The sequence below is a fragment of the Perognathus longimembris genome, chromosome 5 (assembly GCF_023159225.1).
Source record: "Perognathus longimembris pacificus isolate PPM17 chromosome 5, ASM2315922v1, whole genome shotgun sequence".
NCBI lineage: Eukaryota > Metazoa > Chordata > Mammalia > Rodentia > Heteromyidae > Perognathus > Perognathus longimembris.
The window spans coordinates 68,359,927-68,379,773 of NC_063165.1; the positions used below are offsets into that span (position 1 = coordinate 68,359,927).

Genomic DNA, 19,847 nt, shown 5'->3' on the forward strand with positions numbered 1-19,847 from the left:
TACAACTTGCATGGGTCCACAAAGTAACTACAGGCAGGAGAAGAGGTTGGTGTGACAGTCTCCAATCTATACACTCTCTTCTCTAAGCCATTCTCTCTGCAGTCATTTTACAATCACCTGGGAATCTCGGGAGGACAAGACTTATTGATGGTATCTTTATGTGGACCCAAACCACTCCTAGGGAAAAATAGAGCTTTCCCCAGGCAGACCACACTCCAAGCAACAGTGACTTGTTGATGCTGAACAGTGATAACATTGATTACAATGTCTCCAGAACCCTTCCCAGAACAAGAACAGAAATAATGATCAACCAGGCTATACTTTATTATTATCTCTCCTCATGCCCCCAGTTCTTTGTTTATAAAACCTATAGGTTACATGTGTTTTCCGAAAATGGCTAAAAACGTACTCAAGTACAGGCTTTCATGGCATATTAATGCCATGTACTAAATCTTTCTCAGGTTAGCATATACTAAATTTATTTAAAGAAGAATCCACTTGAGTTTTCAATTCACACAGTCTTAAAAGCTTATCAGTAGTGAAAACTACCTATCAACCCCTCCCCAAATTTCATTATTTCCTTATGACATTTTGAGAGCTTTACTTTCTGCCATAATGCTTCCAATTTGATTTGAATGAAGTTTTATGGATATTTTGTAGGTTTTAATGTGCACTAGGCACCTCACTACACCTAAGGCAAATAAGAGAAAGCATGTGCTACGATGGACCTCAGAATCAAGTTCTTTATATAAAATGGCATAGTATTTGCATACCTATGCATATCTTGCCTATATCACTTTTAGATTACAAACTCAATGCTATGTAAGTATTTATATTGGATTGTTATGTATTAATGACAATGAATTCTCAGGTACAGAATCTTTGAATATTGAGAGATGATTGAACCCAAAAGACATGAAACAGAATCTAAAAGTTTTTGAGCTAAGTAAGCTCAAATGAGGCTGAAAAACTGAGATAAAGCAAGTGGTGAGAGGCTAAATGCTGCACCCAGGAGCCAGTTCAAGATTTACCAGGTGTCAAAGATCAGGAAAGTGCTCTTAACATTTGTAGCACATTATTGTATGCTGGACAAATATATTGATATGTTTGCTCCTTGTCCATCCACTTGTATCCACCAACTGACAGGATGTCTGCTTTTCATTGTTTACCTCAGAAACAAACTTAAGTATCCCTTGATTGGAGAGAAAGTATAGAAGCTTTGCATGCAGTGCTTCATTAAGGTTCATGGCAAAGTCAGAATGGATATAACCTACTCTGCATGTATTTCGGATGATATCAGTGTCCACAAGACTGGGATAATTTCCTTCTAATCTATAGCACCAAGAACTGTTTCACTGTTCATTACATTACAACTGAGGAGGCCAAGTACAAGCTATACAAAGTAAGAAATATCTTTGTGGGCACAAAATAAATCCCTCATCTGGTAGCCAAAATGCCCACACCACTACCCTTACCCCTCATTAAGGTGAATGACATCATTTAGATAGATCTGGAGATGAGTAAGATAACAGATTTTATCAAGTTTGGCACTGGTAACTTATATACAGTGACTAGAGGTGCTAACTTGGAGAAAATTGATGTGATCACCAACAGAGAGAGATACTCTAGCTCTTTACAAATGGTTCACTTGAAAAAAATGATATTCCAACATTTTCTTATCAGCCAAAGCACCAAGTCTTGGATTTGTCTTCAACTGATTTTTCAAACTGATTGAGACTTCTATTAAGGTCCAGCCTATGACCTAGGTGAATCCCTGTGCTATGAACACATTAGAGGCATATGTGCTCTTGCAATGGTCAGTTGTAGTGGGTGTACATGATGATGAAGTTTAGACAGTTTGTGATGTCCTTCAGGTCTGCATTGGAATTTTTACTGAATTTTGTTGTTGTGGTTGGCTTGTTTTATCTGCTACTGAGGGAAGACATGAAACAACCATAGTTATTTTATGTGTTGTACATTTCTCCTCTTAACTTGCATATACATTTAAGATTGTTATGCTTACTTAGCAATTTGCCCATGATCATACTGATAGTACCCTTTGGGCCTCTAGCAACCATCCAGTTTGCCTCATGACAATCTGACCAGATCAGCCTTCATGTAGTTGCTTTCAGAGTGAATTGTCTTTTGCTCTCCTTTCATTTTCAACTTTTCCATTCACACAAAGCCACAATGACCTTCCAGACTCCACTGAGGATATAGGCTAGAAGGAAAGGATGTCCTTTCAGAGAGCTCATTTTCCTTATACCTTACCACCAATGTAATTATGAACAATGCCCAAAACATAATGTCCATGGGACAAATGTTGACATGAAGTTTATTAGGATCATCTACATTCTTTTAGATATAAAAAAGATGAACAAAATGGTTCACACCACTAGTCCCAGAGATGGAGATTAGGGAGATTATTGTTAGAGGCCATTTGGGAAAACAGTTAGCAAGACTCCATCTCAACCTACAAGCCAAGTGTAGTGGTGCTGGCCAGTGGTCTCACCTATGTGAGACACATAAATAGAAAGATAATGGTCCCGGAGTAGCCACACCAAAAAGTATAGTAAAATAATAATAATAATAATAATAAGAGAAGAAAGGAAGGAAGGAAGGAAGGAAGGAAGGAGGGAGGGAGGGAGGGAGGGAGGGAGGGAGGGAGGGAGGGATTGCCAAGTACCTGTGGCTCTTACCTATAATTCTAGCTACTCAAGAGGGTGAGATCTGAGTATTGCAATTTGAAACCAACCAGTCAGGAAAGTTTGTAAGATTCTGATCTTAATTAACCACCAAAAAATATGAATAAAACCTAAAAGTTGGAAGTGGAGCAATGACTCAAGTGGTAGGGCACTAGCCTTGAGCACAGAAGCTCATAGACAGCTCTCAGGCCATAGGTTCAAGCCCCAGGACCAGCACACACAAAAAAAAAGAAAGAAAGAAGGAAAGAAACAAAAGAAAGAGCAAAGGAGGGAAGGGAAGGAGGGAGGGAGGAAAGAAGGAAGGAAGGAAAGAAGGAAGGGAGGAAGGGAGGAAGGAAGGAAGGAAGGAAGGAAGGAAGGAAGGAAGGAAGGAAGGAAGGAAGGAAAGGAAATTTCATAAAGTGAGAGGCAATTAAAAATAACCTAAAAGCAGACAGGCACCAGTGGTTCCTGTCTATAATTATAAGTACTCAGAAGTCTAAGACCTGATGGATTAAGCTTCCAAGCCAGCCAGAGCAGAATAGCTTCTGGGATTCCTTCTCCAAGGAGTCAGCCCAAAGCCAGGCTAGAGACTCTTCAGTTAATCACCAAAACAGTTGGAGGTGGAGCTGTGGCTCAAGTGGTAGAGCACCTGAGTTTAAGCCCAAGTATCAATGCAAAACCAAAAAAAAAATGACAGTAAAATATCTAGTGTCTCTCACCATATTTAAAATATTTATTACCGTTCAATATAAAACTTTTCCATATTTCTCCAGGATGAGAATATGTGTAATAAACCTTATTATCAAGTTGTTTTTTGAAACAGCTGAGTTCCTATCAATATTTTGCTGATGTTTCTCTTGAGATTTTCTTCTTATTTCTCCAAATAGTCATATGCTGTTAAGAAGGAATACGAAACTGAAATCTTTAATATAACAAAGCAGGGAAAGGATAAAAAGCACACTCTTCAAAACAACAGTCAGACAGCCAAGAAACCTCAAAAATGTAGAGAATGTTTACAGACAGAACCAGTGCTGTCTTTGTCATGGAGAGACTTACTAAATGATTTAATTTTAAACACATTATATAACTGGAGTTTGGGTCCCAGTTTATTGTCATTTGATATTGTTTAATTAGGCAAATTTAAGTTTATAGTTTTAAATTATCAGGGGAAAATGCAACATAATCAGTTTAATTTTTATGATAATATATGACCAAGGCTTGTTGCTGAAGACACTCAAAACATCCTGAACCTCTGTAAGTAAGTGTTGTCAGTGTTTCATTTCAAAAGATCTGACAAAAGGAAACCATCGGCCAAGGTTTCCACTGGGAACCATTTGTGCTGAGTCATCATTGCTTGTGGATCCTCTGAGATACAATGGAGGCTCTTCTGTATCTGCCAAATATACAGACATGAATAATTCTGGAAAGGGAATTTCATTAAAGGCTTTTTTTTTTTCCTTACTAAAGCAATGCTCCAAAAAACCACAAACAAACAAATCTGGAAAAAATGATTTTCTATCTGAGTGAAAAAGCTTTGACTTTCATGGATCCCACAAATAACTTTCTCAAAGGGAAAACCATTTTGCAATTTAATCTAGAATCTTGTTTCAACCCTCTTATGTTCGAAGAAGAGCTATTTAAGTACTTAGCATGGCAGTGTAAATTGGGTGTACCAGGCTACTGTACACACTAAGTTTTCTCCATCTCCAGACTCAGTACTTTCTTTACAACAAGCAAGTAGCAGAAAGGACCTGGATTTTATAGGTCATGGCTAGAAATGTAATTATCTCAATAAAGAGGAAATTAGTAAACATTTCTTTTCTGTTAATTATTGGGCTATTCCACAAGAATAACTTATTAAAAGTATAAAAACTCTCAGTCTGTACTTAGTCATTTTAAATATGTTGAGATACAAGTATTCATATTACCTCACAAATATTTTCAGGATTATTTCTTATAGCTTAATCAAATACCACATCTATGTCCAGGGCTGTATAGCATGAAGTTTCTCTTTAAGTAGAACTCTGCAAAAACATAGCATCAATCTCAGGGACTGAGGCTTCAAAGCCATGTATGTGACTTTCTCTCATCTTCTTCACACAATTCAGGATTCCATAAACACTTATTATCAGTTAATTTGTGGTAGAGCTGGGAATAGAAAATGGGATGCAACCACTGCCATCAAGGTTGTCATTATCTAGCAAAGGTAATAGATTTCTGAAAAAATGGGCTCAATGCGTGTGATAAAAGCACAGGGCATAATAGTAAACCAGAGAGGTATGTCTTTCTGTATTTATACAATCACTGAATTTAAGTATATTAGCATGGATTTTTCTAAATTATTAAAATAAAACCCCCATTCTTCTATCACTTTCATAAAAAAAGGTTATATGAGTTGGAAATAATTTTAAAATATAGCCAACTATAATAAACATTAAAATTTCATTGCTTTCTCAGAACTTAAAATTAAATCATGTGTTATCTCCCCTTTATGCAAAAAGTAGCACAAATCTTAGGAAAAGACACCCATCAGACCAACTTTCATTTGACAGGATAGGATATTTTATGCAAGGCCAGTCTCCCAAGTCAGGGTGGGGAAATTTGCTATAATGGTGCATATGCACTCTATAGGAGTTAGAGGAGAGAATTTGTGTAACATTCCCTGTAAAGAGAACAGAGTAATGAAAATTAAACAACGAGAAAAGGAGCACTTATTCATGTTAAACAACGGAAATTCAGTCTTCTATTCTGTCAGTTAAGGTTCTTCTGGAAGATAATAACTTCCATGAAAGTATTCCTTTATTTTGTCAATATTCATGCCTAAAAGGAAAAGAAAGACAAAGAAATCCACACCTGGTATTACTCTTTAAATGTTAATATAAAACCTTCGAGCACACACATTTTTTTTAGATTTTAGCACAGTATGGGTACATATATGATCTATACATATTATCTCTCTATATTACAAATATATAGATAACTTGAAACTTTTTCTTGATACTTGACTTTTTCTCTGTTTATTAAAAGTTTATTTCCTCAAGGGCAAAAAATGTAAACATATCTCTCTGTACTGACTAAAATTTAATTAATTGGCAATATCAAGCACAGGCATTATATTATTGGTGGAGTTTATAACAGAAAAAATTACTTTAAAAGGTACTTTGGAAGTTTCTGAAATATTTCAACAAACCCCACAATCTAGAAAATCCATTTAGATATATAGTCAAGAAAAACAAAGCATTATGCCCATGAAAGAAAAGCAGCATCACAGCCAAATAGAAGTTTTGAATTAAAATTTATCATAGTTAGGGCAGTGACTCACACCTGTGATTGTAGTTACCCAAGAGGAAGATAAGGAGAATTATGATTCAATGCCTGCCCAAAGAGAATTTTTGTAAAACTCATTTCACTCAATAAAAAGCTGGATATGTGTTATACACTTGTAATTTCAGAACCTGGTGGGGAGGAGGTAAAAGGATTGTGAATTCAAGGCCAGCTTGGGCTACATAATGAGTTTCTGACCATCTTGGCACTAACTTCATAGCAACATTCAAAATGAACAGGAATTAGGAGGAAGAAAAGGAAGACGATGTGAAAGAGGATTTTGACCTCTTCATAGCCTCAAACTTCAAATAAATGAATAAATTTGGTCAATCATCTGGGAAAATACGCAAAGAACAAATTACTAGCATACCAACATAGATGAGTCTCAAAACATGTTATTATGGGGCTGGGGACATGGCTTACTGGTAGAGTGCTTGCCTTGTACACATGAAGCCCTGCGTTCGATCCCTCAGCACTACATATACAGAAAAAGCCAAAAGTGGCAATGCAGCTCAAGTGGAGGGTGCTAGCCTAGAGCAAAAAGAAGCCAGGGACAGTGCTCAGGCCCTGAGTTCAAACCCCAGGACTAGCAAAAATAAAAAGTTATTATGAAAAGAAGCCAGAAAAAAATGCATGCTGTTATTTCATTTAGTTTAAGAAAAAGCAAATTAATCTATGGATATAAAATTCATAATGTCCTGGAAATTAATAATCTATTTTCAGTCTCTTCTGAGAAGATTGAAATAACTCATATTTACTTCTTGGTATGATTATAAACTAATATTGATATGTTAGAAAACAACAGTTAAAATTTAAGATTTTAGTAAACTGTACTTGAAGTACTACTAATTATAAAAGAAATACTTTATATATTAATCTCTTATGTAAATGGAAATCTGAATGAGGCAGGGGTCATGCTCTGTTCTGAGCCGAAGCTAATGATCTGACTAAACAGTCAGAGACATTGAACAAATAAAGTTGAAAGTCTGGTGGCAGAATTTTTTAAATAAACTTTTTTTTTTTTTTGCTATTATGGTTGTCTCTGAGGGCGCCATGGGTGAAATCTTACATTTCATCTATGTTCCCCAGTGTAACCTCATTTATCACTGAAAATCTGGATATCTTGTCCCAGGCAACCTAAATAAATATATTCTACCTACCTCCTTTTCACCACTAGAGAATAGTGACATGAGAACTAGCAAGCAGGCCACAAGACTGATTCACTTTTCATGTCTGTGGAGTCTTATAATTCTGATTCCTGGTGGTGGCATTCTTCTGTTGAGTATAAACACTACTGAAGTTTAAAAAAAAATGTAGAGTCATAGGGATGTAAAATACAGAGATAAATTATTAGGTCTGTGTTAGCTAGATTTTCCATCACAGTGACAAATAACTGAGAGAAACATTACCAAGGAAAGATTTGATTATAGTTTGTAGTCTAGTGGCTCCATTGTTTCTGTAGGAAGGTGGAATATCATGGAAGGAGCATTCAGTGGGTTAGAGCTGCTCACCTTATGGCAGCCAGGATGCAGAGAACAAGACAGAAAAGGAACTCAGGACAAGGATCTGCCTCCAACAACCTCCTTTCTGCAATTAGGTTTAACTTCCAAAATTTTCATTATCTCCCATTTATGTCTCCAATTTTTAAATCCATTTCTGAATTAACCCACTGACCAGGTCAAAGCCTTCATGATCCAATTACCATAATGACTGGATGCACCAGCTATGAACTAATCCTTCAACAAACAAGTCTTATTGATGATGGTACTTCATAACCAAGCTAACATAGGCATAGTCAGTGAACACATTATTCTTGCACAAGCCATTGCTTCTATATCTATCAGTTCTTGCTGGGAAGAAGTTATGCAATTCAGTAAAAATTTTAAAAAGGATAGAATATGACTGCAACAGGGACGTTGAAAGTTCAGCCAAGTCTCCGATGACTGTACTCTTTTCCCTGTAGCACTACATCTTTCCATCATGATCACCAAACAGAACAGTAGTATTCCCCTGATGTTACAGACTAAACCAATGGAGATGGGAAAGAAGCAACAGGGTCTTAGCCTCTTTGACACTAGGAATGTGAAGGCTAACAAAAAGTCCAGTGGAGATAAGAGTCACTTTGGCATATAGACAGCTTCCATCTGACTTTCTAGAAGAAGAGGAAATTGGAGATGTAGAGATCAGCATTCTACCTCTAGACTGCAAAGAACAAGATGGAGAAACAATATCCAGCAGCTACGGTAAGGGCTCAACGTTGTGTTACACATTCAAAGAAGCAGAGGCAGGTGGATTAGGAGTTGGAGACCAGCCTAGACTGTGTAGCAAGACACTGTCTCAAACATAACAAAACAAAATAAGGCATATGACAAAGCCATGTAGAAAAATATCTTCTTGCAGATCCCCCAAAGTAAGGATTGTTGAGTTAAACTGTGCAGGGCCTCCAGAATCAGCTTGTGTGATAGAAAGAAGCCATCATCCCAATATAAGTCTGATTGTGTTGATTGTGTAAGAACTCCATTCCGACTATTCTCCATGACCTGTCTTCCATCCTACCCTCCCAGCAAACAGCACAACACAATTAGATTCTGGGCAACTGACACCACCGTGAACAATGTTACTCCAAGAATTCTAGATAATGGTGTTCTCTCTACTGAAATGTTCTTCCTCTAGATATCCTGGTGGCTCATTCCTTTACCTACTACTTTCTTCACACAAATGTCATAATTCCAGGAAATCCTGCCTTTATCACCCTACTGAAAGTTACAGAACCTTTACCTCCTATAACAATATCTACCTTGTTGTCTGTCTTTTCTTTGCCACAGTATGGTTCCTTAAATTTTATCCCATCCTAAACACTGCAGAAGTGAATTAGCTGTTTTTTAGCTTGTCAGCTAGGTAAATATTTTACTTTCTCCACTAGAATATAATCCATATCTTCTTTTTTGATCTAATGTATAGTATTTCTTGTCCTAATAATTGCACTAGAAATACACTCAAGGTTCACTAAATATTCATAAACTACCTGTTGAAGAAATTAATGAATGACACAGATAGCAGTTTTGAAGGAACAAGGACTCGCCTTGTAATTGGTATTCTACTTTGTATATATTACCACAATATGTGCTTGTTGAATGAAGGAATATATGTAGAAATTTAAGTCCAACTCAAAGTAGTTGAATTTGCACCCTAGACTGGAGAGAAAATGCCTGCATAGGATAGGTGCTAAATTGGAGGAAGAAGAAATGATTAAATAATGGTAATAATATTATTGAATAGCTAGGTCTTGTCTATCTTATAGTACACATTCAAAAAAAGCAGATTTTGGTATTTGGCACATATTATATCTGCTTCACACAGCCACCAGCAAAGGAAGTATTATTCATATTCTTTATACAGAAAGGTATCAGACATCGGAATATTTTGGTATCTGGCTAAGGTCACATAGATGGTGAACACAGTTGGGATTTGGTCTTGACAACTAAGCCTAGAGCCATGGTATTCTTCTGTGTGATGCACATTTTTTCTGCTCAAATCTGAAAGCCAAGCAATGTTTTTCCTCCCACGGCAGGAAGAGTAAGGTTGATGTGGGAGGAATAGTAACACAGGTAGTGCTGACCAGCCATTCTGAAGTACACTGAGGCCCTTGAATCATCGAATGGATTCAGATGAAAGAAAGAGTTACTCTGCACAAAAACTGAACAATGTAAACATCAAATTAAGAATGAGGAGAAATGAGCTCTATGGCAATTCAAAACACATTCCTATTAGGAAAGAGACATCTAGGAAGTATTCAAAAGGATGTAAGAAATATGGAAGAGAAAAGGTCAGTGTAGCATTACAAGGAAACAAACAAAAATAGAACAAGCTTAACAGAAGTTAAATAAGAGCTCTCCAAATGTCAACCCTGAGAATTTCTCCTAGCATAACTTAATACATGTGCCATGTATTAATTTATCCATTTACTTAACATCTATTATGCAGTTCCTAAGTGAAAGGCACTCTTTTGAACACTGAACAAGGGAGAAATCATTCATGGTAGAAACTCATTCCTTTAATGATCTTATATTCAAGTCAGGAGAGGAAACAAAACCAAAGTGAGGTGAAATATGAACCACAGTTGACCCTCAGTGTCTATGGATTCCTTAATATTCAACCAACTATGCCTCCAAATTATTAAGAAAGAGAAATTGCCTCTGCACTGAACATGTGTTGACTTCCTGTCTTTGTCACTATTCCCTTAGTATAACTGCTAGTTGTCCAGAATATACACTATATTATGCATCCTAACTGACGTACAGGTGTTTTTGAATGTACAGAAAAACATGCCTGGGTGGCATGCAAATACTATTCCATTCTAGAAAAGGACCTGGGCATGCTCAGATGTAGGTATAATTAGGGAGACCTGGAACCAATTCTGGTGAATACTAACAGATGACTACATTAGATGTTATTACTGCTGAAGAGTAAAATAAAGCCAAGGAAAGAAGTTAGGAGTATCAAGGGTTGTAATCTAATCAGTGCTATCAAAGAAATTGGCTGAATTAAGGTACATTTGCCAGATTTCTATAATACAAAACTACCTTAAATCAGGCTCCAGTGGCTCACACCTGTAATCCTAGCTACACAGGAGGCTGAGAGCTCAGGACTGTGGTTCTAAGCCACCCCAGGCAGAAAAGTCTGTGAGACTAATCTCCAATAGCCACCAGAGAACCAGAAGTGACACTGTGGCTCAGAGTGGTAGGACATAACCTTGAGATGAAGAGCTCAGGGACAGCACTCAGGCCCAGAGTTCAAGCATCATGACTAACAACAAAAGAAGAAACTATTTTGTGCCCTATTTGGCTGTACAAGGTTTTCTCATTCTTACATCAAAGCTAACAGTTCAAGAGGTGATACACTGTGTCTCAGTACTTGAGATCTCTTCAAGTTGAACTGACAATAATATCATATCTCAGGCAATTTCCAGACTAGTGAAAATTTTGGAAATATATATATGTGTGTGTGTATATATATATACATATATGTGTGTGTGTATGTATATGCATACACACACACACACACATACACATATATATATCCCAAGAAGTCACTACAGTTGATGAGGCATAATAGTGCCTCATTAAGCCAGCCAAAAATTCTAACTTGACCACTAAGTGTCATTGTAGTCTCAGTTGTACAGACTGTGTCAAAAGATAAACTGTAACTCATGTGTTAAATGTTTCATCATACTTGATAGGTCATTTCTAGAGAATTACACCATTAAGGAATAAGGGAGAACAGAGTATAAGGTACATAAGGACTTCAGAAAAACATCTTGGGTAACACTTGGAAAATTAGAGCATAATAAAAATTGACATCTATACGGACACTATCTCATAGTTTAAAAGCCAGTTGAAAGATTGAAAAACTGGTAAACAAATGAAAATAAATGGATAGGAAGCCAGCTGGGAGGAGTTCTCAGAGTTGACATTTGAAGAGCTCTTACTTAACATGAGAACTCTACTCTATGACTACACTATTACATTGGAATAAATAGATTGATAATGAAATGTGCAAATGAACTAAACTGGCAGAAGCCTTTGAGTGGTAGAGGTTGTATTTCCAGGGAGTTATGTCTGTTCAGACTATAGAAGGGCTGCTTCTGAACCTTTGTTTTCAGAATACAAAGTGGTGTCATGGTGTTAGAATGCCAGGGGGATGCCATGATGGGAAGTAGAAGATGAGAAATGCTATAGCAGATGAACTAAAAGGTTCTTGATTAAGTGGGTGTGGCTAACTGATAGATGTACACACCAAGATGAGGGTAAAATTACTTATCCTAAGACTCCAGGGAAGAGTAATAGCAGAAAACTAAAGAAAGGACCACCACAAACTGGTGAAATATGTCCTTCAATATTTGTGAATTCTGTTTTCCATTAAGAATATAAAATATGTCTGTATATATTTGACAATATTGTTTCAAGGCCCCATTCAAATGTTACCAAATTTCTGAGGTCCTTGATTATTTATCATCAACACCATCCAAGGCTGAATTATTCCTCTTTACACAGCACTATCATTATGTACTTGAGCTATGTTCTATTTCTATTACTAGAAGGTAGAACTATCTTTCTTTCTTTCCTTCCTTCCTTCCTTCCTTCCTTCCTTCCTTCCTTCCTTCCTTCCTTCCTTCCTTCCTTTCTTTCTTTCTTTCTTTCTTTCTTTCTTTCTTTCTTTCTTTCTTTCTTTCTTTCTTTCTTTCTTTCTTTCTTTCTTTCTTTCCTAGAGACATCTAGGAAGTATTCAAAAAGATGTAAGAAATATGGAAGAGAAAAGGTCACTGTAGCATTACCAGGAAACAAACAAAAATAGAACAAGCTTAACAGAAGTTAAATAAGAGCTCTCCAAATGTCTTTCTTTCTGTCTTTCTTCCTTCCTTCCTTCCCTCCCTCCTTCTTTTCTTCCTTTCTTTCTTTCTTCCTTCATCCTTTCTTTTTCCTTCCTTCCTTCCTTCCCTTTTTCCTTCTTTCCTTCTTTCTTTTCTTCTCTTTCTTTTTTGTACCAGCACTGGAACTTGAACTCAGAGTCTGGGTTCTTCCTTTTTTTACTTAAGGCTGGTGCTCTAACACTTGAGTCTCACTTTCAGCTTTTTGATGGTGAATGAGAGATAAGAGTCTCACAAGTGTTCCTGCCCAGGCTAGCTTTGAATCACAGTCCTCAAATCTCAGCCTACAGAATAGATGAGACTACAGGTCTGTGCCACCAGTGCCCAGACTGGAGGAATATTTTTAAAGCTCATCTCTGGCTGTCTATGAGACAGAGAGGTGAGGTAAGAGAAGGGCAGTGACAAAGGCAAATTTTTTTTTATGTTATTTTCTATTGTTTTGACATTTTAAAAATTCCATTTATTACATACCACCTTGTTGGGGTCTCTCTGGGACCCTTCTCCCCACTTCTCCAGGGGAGATGCTTGAATTCTAAACTATGAAAGAAGACTCGGCTTTGTCCCTCTGCCAGCAGAAGGCAAAGGGTATTCTAATGGATTGCGCTAAGTTGAGGAGAAATTCCGAGACCCCCCCTCCCCGGTCCCCTTACGTGTGGAACGGCGGCGGAGAGAGAGACATCGGGGAGGCAATTCAATGGTCCATGTGCCTCAGCCTCCCAGAGGGAGGGCAGAAGAATTTATTACGGTGACAAAGGCGGAAGAGGAGGGACTTGGGGTGACTAACTGATTAGCTGAGCTGGGCTGCCCATCAGGTGATGTCATGAAACTTCCTCTGTGGGCGGGAACCACAATCCCCCAAGGGCCGGCCTCCGCCATCATTAGACACGTGGCTGAGCCGAGAGGCTTGCTTCTCTTCCGGTTGAGGCTGGAAGGTGGGAGTGGCTAGCTCCCACACTGACCCAGGGCTAGGAGAAGGGCAGCGGCTTGGGAGCTCTGTCGCCCCTCCTCCCTTAAGGCCAAACTAAATCCCCAACACCACCTATTCCAAATATTTTTTTTAACAAAAAGCCAGGTGGTGGCTCCTGCCTGTTATCCTGGTCAGGAAGCTGATTATAAATCTCAAAATCTGAGGATTACAGTTTGAAATTCCCCTGGGTAGGAAAGTCCTTGAGACTTTTATCTCCAATTAACCACCAAAAACCTGGAAATGGAGCTGTGGCTCAAGTGGTAGAAAGCTAGCCTAGGGCCAAAAAAAAAAAGAAAAGAAAAGAAAAGAAAACCTCAGGATCATTGCTCAGGCCTTGTTAAGTTCAATTAGGACTGGCATGCACATGTGTGCACACACACACAGAGTAAACACATGGAAAAAACACAGCCAAAGTAATGACAAAACGTCTGCACAGATTCGTTGCTAATTAATGTAAGAGAAAAGCACTACTTACTTGTTTGTTTTAACAAATGAACTCAATTCCAGTTATGGGCCAACTTGTGGTTGAAAAAATGGAAAGGAATTTGGCTTTTCTCATGCAAGTCATGCTAATCAAATTCTTTTGAAAAGCTCACTGAATAAAGGTGACTGCTTCATGGCTTCTGATAATTGCACTTCTAAGGTAGCATGCCTTCAGGACCTTCCATCTGTTACATTGAACCCAAGACAATTCCTTAACATATTGTTAGGAAAATCAACATTTTAAATAATGAGATAGGGTATGCCTTTGAAGTAATGCTGGAAACTAAAACAGATTGGTAGAAAGTTTTCATTTGTTTCAACTAATTAGTGATTGCTTCCCTGACTGATTATTTTTAAGCAAAAGTTTCACATATTCATGTTAATTTCTTGTGTATGTGTAAACTTACCAAAGTATAACTTTAAGACATAATATATAATTCATACAAACATAGAATGATATAACGAATATTGTGGGAAAGATGTCCTTAACTTATTATTCAAAGGAGAAGTAGAGAAGAAAAATGGCTTGTACAGGCATGGAAGAAAAACTGTTTGAGTGAGATGGACTGGTGACATACAGAAATGCTTAATACTTCCAGAAGAGCAATAAAACCATAACTTTTGGGGTTATTTTGTCTACTAAGCAGAAATCATTTGAATCTTTTCTGAATAAAAATCTATCAATGAGCCAGGTGCCAATGGCTTACACCTATAATCCTAGCTACTCAGGAGACTGAGAGCTGCAACTCTCTCCATATTATGAACTAAACAATAATACTCAGGAGACTGAGATCAAGCAACTCTCTCCATATTATGAACTAAACAATAAAAAAGAGGCTTAGTAATTAATTGATACTGCAACTAATATGATGATAGTAAGTAGGTTGATACCACTAATAAGTACAATAATAACTGCAACATCACTCAAATGAGAAATGTATCAATAATCTTACACTTTTTCCTTAACTAAGGAAATTATCCTCTTTCACAAAATTACCCTGATTTGTAGAAAAGCAGTTTATGCGTAATGAGTTTGCAGATTTAATACAAGGAACCAACTATTTTACTTGTTTTTTCCCATTATCTGGGAAGTTGATAGGCAAACTTCATTGTTATGTTGGTTCAAAGTAAGCCATAAGGTTGATCACAAGAAGATATTTCAAGAAGATATTTTTGATAATTTCAACCTAGTCACAGTAAGACCTCTCTACTACAATTAGGAAGTTCTGCAGGAAAATGGGAATGCCTCCACCAAACTTGTCAGAAAAAGTTGAAGGACCATAGCCAAGACTATTGAGTTCATACTGACAAAAAAGTAATTTATCAAAGAATAATGCAATCTATAGTTTTCCAGCTACAAATATAAAACATAACCCCAAGGATCACTAAGCAAAATTATATAGCTAGGTTTTTAATAATAAATTAGTCTAGGAAATTCTTAGAAATGCATTAAACAGGCAATTCGCAAGCAACCTTTTTAACCTTGAAATCAATGGACTAAGCCCAGAATAAGAACAATACTATTAATCTTTGTCCAAAACCCTCCCTACTGGTTTTTTTCTACTTCCCTTCCTTCTCCCCCATTTAATATCCTGAGTAGTTTTAAGATGGAAAAAGTATACTTGGTATGAATATTCTTTTTATCTTTCCTCATAACAAAATCAAACACACTTGTCGAAGTAGGAAATTTGTCTTATAAAAAGACAAAGAGAATAGAAGAAGCCAGAGAAGGAATGTATGAAAGAACAATGGATCAGATAAATATTTATTTTAAAAAGCCAGATGATTTAGAAAGGGATAAATGTTACAGAAGAGACTCATATTCAGTTTAAATTATGTAAAAGCCCTATAGCAACTATGAAAAAAAGAAGTGACTCAAATAGAAAAGATGACTCCAATATTAGTTATGATTTTCTTCCTTATCTATTAAAAACTCATGAACTGTTAGGAAAAATAAGAGCTGGAAATAAGACCACTTGAAAATCTTTAAAGTAATGTCATCATCCTTTGTCTCTGTGTCTAAAGCAGGCATTTTCTTCATTCTTTTTTCAATTGGTCTCTATAAAGCACAAGGAGGAGAAACTTAACTTTCCAATCAAGACAAGGAGACAAGGCTATTAATTAACTAGATTTTTTTTTAAAGACTGGGAAAGTGCAGTATTAAGTAGGGTCAAATTCACATTATGCCATGATGTATTCATTCATCACTATGCAAGCAATACAGGACACTTGTGATGTTAGAATTAAATGTGGGTGACACCCCAATATTATTTTCAGATCTGAAAAGTTTTGGAAATTCTTCATGGTTCTTAGTTTCAAAAAAATGTTTTATATACATGTGTAGAAAACTAAAGTTAGATCCTTTTATTTTATATCACCCTGCAGTAGAATAAATTCAAAATGGACCTCAACATGAGAGCAGATATCCTGAAAATATTACAGGAATGAATAGGGCAAACACTAGGGCTCCTTGGAACAATCTGAAATTTCTTTAATAAAGACCCAGAAACACAACAATTGGGATTGGATGAAGCTGCGGAGCTTCTGCATGGCAAAGGACATAGCTAGCAAGATAAATAGAAAGCCCACAAATTGGGAGAAGATCTTTATTGGCCCTCCAACACACAAATATCTCATATGTAAAATATACGTAGAACTCAAAAAATTAAGTCCTCCCAAAACAAATCCTCAAAGAAACAACTGCCCCATTAATAAGTGGGCTAAAGATTTAAAGAGAAACTTCTCTGAAGAGGAAGCAAGAATAGCCAATGGATACATGCAGAAATGCTCAACATCTCTGGCCATAAAAGAAATGAAAATAAAAACAAAATTGAGATTCCACCTCACTCCATTTTAGAATGGCCATTATCAAGAAAACTAATACCAACAGATGCTGGCAGGGATGTGGCCAAAAGGGAATGTTACTACACTGTTGGTAGGAGTATAAACTTGTTCAACCACTCTGGAAAGCAGTATGGAGGTTCCTCAAAAGAATAAACATAGAGCTCCCCTATGACCCAGAAACCCCACTTCTGGGCATTTAACCAAAGGATCACAAACAAGTCCATACTAAAGCTACCAGCACAGCCATTTTCATTGCAGCACTATTTACCATAGCTAAAATATGGAACCAACCCAGATGCCCCTCAGTAGATGGGGATCAAGAAAATGTGGTATATATACAATGTAATTCTATGCTTCCATCAAAAAGAATGACAGTGCCCTATTTGTAAGAAAATGGAAATACTTGGGGGAAAAAAAGCATATTAAATGAAGTGAGTCAGACCCAAAGAAACACAGATTTCATGGTCTCCCTCATTGATAATAATTAGTGTATATCTAGGATAGTCCTAGCTGAGAGGACCGCAATAGCTCAATTGCTATCTACATATAATCATATAAGATAAAGCTAAATGAAATGAATTTCAAGATATGAAAACAAGAGTTTTTATCATTGTTATTTTTAATGTACTATATGAAATTATTTCCTTTTTCTTTCATTTTTCTTTCCTATGGTTGATCCCCTGTTGTCACTGTACTTGATTTTGGGACCTCGGGTATTGCATATATGTTCATCTGAATGAACATATATACCTATAGGGAAGGGAAGGGGAACATCAAAATCATGAGACAAAGGATAAAGGGTAAACCAATGCAATAGTGATACTCACCAGACAATATGCTGGAAACTAACTATAGCACTTGGTGGGGGAGGACTGGGGGTAAGTGGGAGAAAAATGAGGGAGGGGGCAACAAGTATGACAAGAAATGTACTCACTACCTTACATAAATGTAACCTCTCTGTACATCACCTTGACAATAAAATTAAATTTAAAAAAATCCTCACTATGTATCTTTGACTTTAAAACCAAAAGAAAGAAAGAGAGAGGAAGAAAAGAAAAGAAGGAGCAAGTAAAGAAAAAGAAAGGTGACAAATAAATCAAAATATCCTGTCTGGAGAGAGACTATAACAAACCCAGAAATGCTACATAATAACTCCAAAAGAGAGAACTCTCTCTCTCCTTGGGCTAAAGAAGAAAAGCTCAGAGAATTTAACCCTTGCTTTAGTAAAGTAAAAATAAAGTAGGAAGCATCTCTAAGTTCCATCCATAGAATCAGGCGCCCAGGGCAGAAGGCTATTTCTTCAGCCTCCGAGAACCAGGAACAAAGGAACTAGGAATTGAGTCCAGAAAAGAGGCAGAAGACAAATCTCAATGTGAACCTGAGGAAGAAAAGCGGCAGAAGTTCATCAGAAAAGAATTATGAGATAACAAGGCCTTCCTCTAAAGTGGAGGGCTTATGTAAATTGCATAGATTCAAACGAAGAAACACTGCTACTCAAACACACACACACACACACACACACACACACACACACACACACACACACACAAAGTAGTTGTCTTCATTATGCAAATGAAAACCTCAGATTTCATTTTGGACCTTGAAGGTGAAAAATCCAGTATGTCGAACACCATAAGAAGTTGAAGACAATGTTACAGATGATGGGAAACAAAGATTCCCAAGTATATTAGCAAGTCCCTGAACAACCAGTCATTAATTTTGTAGTTCTTGTCTTAGTCTTTAACCATAAAATATCATTCTTTCATCCTATTGAATGGCCCAACATGCCATAGTGTTCAAGTGGTTTGAGGATCACATTTCCTTGATGCTTCTTTTTAAATTTAGCTCAGGAAAGCAAATCTTTGTAATCATAGGCTGCTTTGCTAAATGGCACCTCGTTTGGACAACTATTTCAAGATGATAATTTTATTTACTTATTTATTTATTTATTGCCAATGCTGGGGCTTGGGACTCAGGGCCTGAGTACGGTCCCTGGCTTTTTTTTTTTTTTTTTTTTTTTTGCTCAAAGCTAGCACTCTAGCACTTGAGTCACAGTGCCACTTCTAGGTTTTTCTATATATGTGGTGCTGTGCAATCGAACCCAGGGCTTCATGTATGCGAGGCAAGCATTCTACCACTAGGCCATATTCCCAGCCAAGATGATAAATTTTTTAAAGACACAAAAAATAAAAATAAAATAAAGTAAGCTCAGGAAACCAAATCTTAAGAATTGATTCTCTTTCCCAAATACTTGTCATCTCCTGTTCTAGTTGAGTACATATTTTAAATAAGTACCTGAATTCTCAGATGGAAAGATTTTGAACAAAGAGAAGACTAAATCACTAAGATTTTCTAAAGGGGAAAAATATGGCAAATGCATGAGAATGGATTTTAACACAAAATGTGATTAAGGTCTTTGTTCCACTGAATCACTAATCTTGGAAAACCAGAAAATTCCTAGTTGTTCTTTAAATGGAAATAATGGTCTTGCATTCTTTCGTACAAATTCCATTCATACCTTGTAAGAGAAAGGAAAATAAACTTATTCTAGAAAGCTATTTTCTTTTCTTCTGATACTGGGGTTTACACTCAGGGTCTGGAGTTTGCTAGGTTGGTACTCTACTGTTGGAGCTGTACCTCCAGCTCAGCTTTGTACTAGTTATTTGGGGCATAGAATATCACAGACTTTTCTGGCTTAGGTGGTTTAGAACCTCGGTCCTCTAGATCTCAGCCTCTGAGTCAGCTAAATGATATTAGCCAACATCAGCAACAAATGTTGACTTTTGCATACATAAATCCTCTTAAATCGAAAAGAATGTTTTGAAGAAGTGCTAATATGTACCAGGAGTTAGAGATTTATTTACTATAAGGAGTTATGTGGGTGTAGAAAAAATATAAAGAAAATGTAAATAAAAATATAAACTAAAATATACTATTAACATTCAATTGAGCATTGCAAGTTCCATCAATTTTTAGACAAAGGATAATTTATTCTTTTTCTTCCAGAGTGTAGTTGCAAATCAAATAATTTTGCCAAAGGTTTGTCTAAATATTAAAATTGACTTACTGAAACAAAAGGAGAAAGAGAAAAATATTGGAGCAGGATTTGGAGGAG

General features: G+C 36.7%; 1 pseudogene; it reads left to right on the plus strand.

Annotated features, from left to right (window-relative positions):
• Positions 1 to 1,082: 1,082 nt before the first annotated feature.
• On the plus strand, positions 1,083 to 1,735 carry LOC125351120 (annotated as a pseudogene).
• Positions 1,736 to 19,847: the final 18,112 nt, after the last annotated feature.